At 41.1% G+C, this 6,186-nt stretch overlaps 1 non-coding gene across 1 annotated transcript; it reads right to left on the bottom strand.

Moving 5' to 3' along the window:
• Positions 1 to 2,640: 2,640 nt before the first annotated feature.
• Positions 2,641 to 2,748, bottom strand: LOC112719245 (small nucleolar RNA R71). The gene has a single exon (XR_003161555.1). It is a non-coding gene; the product is annotated as a small nucleolar RNA R71 (small nucleolar RNA).
• Between the last annotated feature and the right edge of the window lie 3,438 nt (positions 2,749 to 6,186).

Genomic DNA, 6,186 nt, shown 5'->3' with positions numbered 1-6,186 from the left:
ATCACTGGATTCTATTCCGGCCTGATCGAGAACCGACAGATGGATAGCCGTGCCGTGACAGGGTGCGTTGAACATTTCCACTGAGAGGATGGGAGGTAGCCACTGACAACGGTGAAACCCTTGCTTAAGCTTGCCATGGAAAGGAAGAAGAAGGATTGGATGAAGACAGTAGGAAAGCAGAGAGACGGAAGGGAAGGCATCTTCATACGCTTATCTGAAATTCCTACCAATGAATTACATAAGTATCTCTATCTTTATCTTTATGTTTTATGCGTTTATCACCGTACCCATTTGAGTTTGCCTGACTAAGATTTACAAGGTGACCATAGCTTGCTTCATACCAACAATCTCTGTGGGATCGACCCTTACTCGCGTAAGGTTTATTACTTGGACGACCCAGTACACTTGCTGGTTAGTTGTGCGAAGTTGTAGTGATCACAATTTCGTCCACCAAGTTTTTGGCGCCGTTGCCGGGGATTGTTCGAGTATGGACAACTGACGGTTCATCTTGTTGCTTAGATTAGGTATTTTTTCTTCAGAATTCTTAAGAATGAATTCTAGTGTTTCATGATGATCTGTTGAAGTCTGGCTGGCTGTGAAGCCATGTCTAATTTCATTGGACCGAGGTTTCAACTTATCATCACAAGAGCTTGTTGATTTCTATCAATCTTGCTGTTGGAGCAGTGATCTGCTAAGGCTTGGCTGGCCATTGGCCATGTCTAGTGTTTTGGACCGAAGCTTTCCTTGAAAGCTTGGCTGGCTGTGAAGCCATGTCTAATTCCTGGACCGGAGTCTTAGACTAAACATTGCATGATTCCTGGAATTCTCATTAAGAATTTTGATACCTTTATTTTCTTTTTCCACTTAATTTTCGAAAAAAGCACAAAAATTTTTTTTACAAAGTCATAAAATCCAAAAATATTTCTTGTTTGAGTCTAGTGTCTCATGTTAAGTTTGGTGTCAATTGCATGCATTCATTCATGTGTCTTACTGATATTCAAGATGTTCTTGATGATTTCTTACTCTAATCTTTAAATTCTCTTGACTTGAGTGTTTTGTGTGTCTCATATGCATTCTCATTAGTGTCAGTAGTATACAAACTGCTAAGTTTGGTGTCTTGCATGCATTGTTATTTGATTCTTGTTGCATTTTGATTTTTCCTTATTATTAAAAATCCAAAAATATTTTTAATTTGTGTCTTCTCAAGTCAATAATACAGAGAATTGAAGATTCAGAACATACAGCAGAGGAATTACACAGAAAAAGCTGGGCGTTCAAAACGCTCAGTGAAGAAGGACAGACTGGCGTTTAAACGCCAGCCAGGGTACCTGGTTGGGCGTTTAACGCCCAAAAGGGTATAGTTTTGGGCGTTAAACGCCAGAATGTGCACCATTCTGGGCGTTTAACGCCAGGATGGCACAAGAGGGAAGATTTTGTTTTTAATGCAGATTTTTTTTCAGTTTTCAAACTTTTTCAAAATCAAATCTTTTTCAAATCATATCTTTTCAATCATGTGTTTTCAAAATCAATTTCTTTCTATTTTTAAAAATACTTGCTATCAATTAATGATTTGATTCAACATTTCAAGTATGTTACCTTTTCTGTTGAGAAAGGTTTCATGTTTGAATCATATCTTTTCTTGTTAGCCAAGTTTTTAATTTTCAAAATCAAATCTTTTTAAAATGTTTTTCAAATCATATCTTCTCAATCACATCTTTTTAAAACTAATCATATCTTCTTAACCACATCTTTTTCAAAATAGTTTTCAATCAAATCTTTTTGATTTCTAATTTCAAAATCTTTTTCAAAAATTACTTGATTTCTTTTCCACTTTCATTTTCGAAAATCAATTAGTGTTTTTCAAAAAAATGTTTTCAAAATCTTTTACTTAATTTTCGAAAATTACTTCCCTTCTTCTCACATCCTTCTATTTATGGACTAACACTATTCCTTAATGCAAAATTCGAACTCCATCTTCTTTGATAAGTTCGAATTTTTCTACTTCTGTCTTCTACTTTTCTTTTCCTCTGACACCTAAAGGAATCTCTATACTGTGACATAGAGGATTCCACATTTTCTTGTTCCCTTCTCTTTCTTATGAGCAGGAGCAAGGACAAAAGCATTCTTGTTGAGGCTGATCCTGAACGTGAAAGGACCTTGAAGAGAAAGCTAAGAGAAGTCAAAGCACAACTCTCTGTAGAGGACCTAACAGAAATCTTCAAAGAAGAAGAACCTATGGCAGCAGAAAACAACAACAATGCCAACAATGCAAGGAAGGTGCTGGGTGACTTTACTGCACCTACTCCCGACTTTTATGGGAGAAGCATCTCTATCCCTGCCATTGGAGCAAACAACTTTGAGCTTAAGCCTCAATTAGTTTCTCTAATGCAACAGAATTGCAAGTTCCATGGACTTCCATTGGAAGATCCTCATCAGTTCTTAGCTGAGTTCTTGCAAATCTGTGACACTGTCAAGACTAATGGGGTTGACCCCGAGGTCTACAGACTTATGCTATTCCCTTTTGCTGTAAGAGACAGAGCTAGGACATGGTTGGACTCACAACCTAAAGAAAGCCTTGACTCTTGGGAAAAGCTAGTCAATGCCTTCTTGGCAAAGTTTTTTCCACCTCAAAAATTGAGTAAGCTTAGAGTGGAAGTCCAAACCTTCAGACAGAAGGAAGGAGAATCCCTCTATGAAGCTTGGGAAAGATACAAACAATTAATCAGAAAGTGTCCTTCTGATATGCTTTCTGAATGGAGCATCATAGGTATTTTCTATGATGGTCTCTCTGAACTGTCCAAGATGCCTTTGGATAGCTCTGCTGGAGGATCTCTTCATCTGAAGAAGACGCCTACAGAAGCTCAAGAGCTAATTGAAATGGTTGCAAATAACCAATTCATGTACACTTCTGAAAGAAATCCTGTGAACAATGGGACTAGTCAGAAGAAAGGAGTTCTTGAGATTGACACTCTGAATGCCATATTGGCTCAGAACAAAATATTGACCCAACAAGTCAATATGATTTCTCAAAGTCTGTCTGGAATGCAAAATGCACCAAGCAGTACTAAGGAAGCTTCATCTGAGGAAGAAGCTTATGATCCTGAGAACCCTTCAATGGAAGAGGTGAATTACATGGGAGAATCCTATGGAAACACCTATAATCCTTCATGGAGAAATCATCCAAATTTCTCATGGAAGGATCAACAGAGACCTCAACAAGGTTTCAACAACAATAATGGTGGAAGAAACAGGTTTAGCAATAGCAAGCCTTTTCCATCATCTTCTCAGCAACAGACAGAGAGTTCTAAGCAGAATACCTCTGACTTAGCAACCATGGTCTCTGATCTAATCAAAACCACTCAAAGTTTCATGACTGAAACAAGGTCCTCCATTAGAAACTTGGAGGCACAATTGGGCCAGCTGAGCAAGAAAATTACTGAACTCCCCCCTAGTACTCTCCCAAGCAATACAGAAGAAAATCCAAAAGGAGAGTGCAAGGCCATCAACATGGCCGAATTTTGGGAGGAAGGAGAGGCGGTGAGCGCCACTGAGGAAGACCTCAATGGACGTCCACTGGCCTCCAATGAGTTCCCCCAAGAGGAACCATGGGAATCTGAGGCTCAAAATGAGACCATAGAGATTCCATTGGACTTACTTCTACCATTCATGAGCTCTGATGAGTATTCTTCCTCTGAAGAGGATGAGTATGTCACTGAAGAGCAAGTTGCTAAATACCTTGGAGCTATCATGAAGCTAAATGACAAGTTATTTGGAAATGAGACTTGGGAGGATGAACCTCCTTTGCTCACCAAAGAACTGGATGACTTGTCTAGGCAGAAACTGCCTCAAAAGAGACAGGATCCTGGGAAGTTTTCAATACCTTGTACCATAGGCACCATGACCTTCAAGAAGGCCTTGTGTGACTTAGGGTCAAGTGTAAACCTTATGCCTCTCTCTGTAATGGAGAAGTTAGGGATCTCTGAGGTGCAAGCTGCAAAAATCTCACTAGAGATGGCAGACAATTCAAGAAAACAAGCCTATGGACTTGTAGAGGATGTTCTGGTTAAAGTTGAAGACCATTACATCCCTACTAATTTCATAGTCCTAGAGACTGGGAAGTGCATGGATGAATCCATCATCCTTGGCAGACCCTTCCTAGCCACAGCAAGGGCTGTGATTGATGTTAATAGAGGAGAGTTAATCATTCAAGTGAATGAAGAATCCTTAGTGTTTAAGGCTCAAGGATATCCCTCTGTCATCATGGAGAGGAAGCATGAAGAGCTTCTCTCAAAACAGAGCCAAACAGAGCCCCCACAGTCAAACTCTAAGTTTGGTGTTGGGAGGCCACAACCAACTTCTAAGTTTGGTGTTGAACCCCCACATTCAAACTCTAAGTTTGGTGTTGGGAGGTTCCAACATAGCTCTGAGCATTTCTGAGACTCCATGAGAGTCCTCTGTCAAGCTAATGACATTAAAGAAGCGCTTGTTGGGAGGCAACCCAATGTTTTATAATTAACTATTTCCTTTTGTTATTTTATACTCTTTTAGGTTGATGATCATGAGAAGTCACAAAATCAATGGAAAAAGCAAAAACAGAAAGAAAAACAGGAAGAAAAACAGCACACCCTGGAGGACGCACCTACTGGCGTTTAAACGCCAGTAAGGTCAGCAGATGGGCGTTTAACGCCAAGTCTGGCACCATTCTGGGCGTTTAACGCCAGAAAGGGGCACCAGACTGGCGTTAAACGCCAGAAAAGGGCAAGAAGCTGGCGTTAAACACCAAAAATGGGCACCAGCCCGGCGTTTAACGCCAGAAATGGCTAAAAACGCAATTTTGCTTGCCATTTGGTGCAGGGATGACTTTTCCTTGACACCTCAGGATCTGTGGACCCCACAGGATCCCCACCTACCCCACCACCCTCTCTCTTCTTCACCAATCACCTCAACACCTCTTCCCCAAAAACTCTTCACCTATCAAATCCCTTCTTTCTCTTCACCACTCACATCCATCCTTCATAAAACCCCACCTACCTCACCATTCAAATTCAAACCACTTTCCCACCCAAACCCACCCTCACTTGACTGAACCTTACCCTTCCCCCTCTCCTATATAAACCCATCTTCACTCCTTCATTTTCACACAACCTAAACACCACTTCACCACTTCTTGGCTGAAAACAAAAGCCATTCCCATCTCCTTCATTTCTTCTTCTTCTACTCTCTTCTTTCTTAATTTGCTCGAGGACGAGCAAACCTTTTAGGTTTGGTGTGGTAAAAGCATTGCTTTTTGTCTTTCCATAACCATTTATGGCATCCAAGGCCGGAGAAACCTCTAGAAAGAGGAATGGGAAGGCAAAAGCTTCCACCTCCGAGTCATGGGAGATGGAGAGATTCATCTCAAGGGTGCATCAAGACAACTTCTATGAAGTTGTGGCCTTGAAGAAGGTGATCCCCGAGGTCCCTTTTTCACTTAAAAAGAGTGAATATCCGGAGATCCGACATGAGATCCGAAGAAGAGGTTGGGAAGTTCTTACCAACCCCATTCAACAAGTCGGAATCTTAATGGTTCAAGAGTTCTATGCCAATGCATGGATCACCAAGAACCATGATCAAAGTGTGAACCCGGATCCAAAGAATTATCTTACTATGGTTCGGGGGAAATACTTGGATTTTAGTCCGGAAAGTGTAAGGTTGGCATTCAATTTGCCCATGATGCAAGGAGATGAACACCCTTACACTAGAAGGGTCAACTTTGATCAAAGGTTGGACCAAGTCCTCACAGTCATATGTGAAGAGGGCGCCCAATGGAAGAGAGATTTAAGAGGGAAGCCGGTTCAATTGAGAAGGCATGACCTCAAACCTGTGGCTAGGGGATGGTTGGAGTTCATTCAACGCTCAATCATTCCCACTAGCAACCGGTCCGAAGTTACTATAGACCGGGCTATCATGATTCATAGCATCATGATTGGAGAAGAAATAGAAGTTCATGAGGTTATATCCCAAGAGCTTTATAAGGTGGCAGACAAGTCCTCTACCTTGGCAAGGTTAGCCTTTCCTCATCTCATTTGTCACCTCTGTTATTCAGTTGGAGTTGACATAGAGGGAGACATCCCTATTGATGAGGACAAGCCCATCACTAAGAAGAGGATGGAGCACACAAGAGACCTCACTCATCATGAGATCCCT

This window comes from Arachis hypogaea, chromosome 10 (genome assembly GCF_003086295.3).
Source record: "Arachis hypogaea cultivar Tifrunner chromosome 10, arahy.Tifrunner.gnm2.J5K5, whole genome shotgun sequence".
Lineage (NCBI taxonomy): Eukaryota > Viridiplantae > Streptophyta > Magnoliopsida > Fabales > Fabaceae > Arachis > Arachis hypogaea.
Note: the sequence above shows the minus strand (reverse complement) of the source record. Positions and strands in the feature narration are given on the sequence as shown.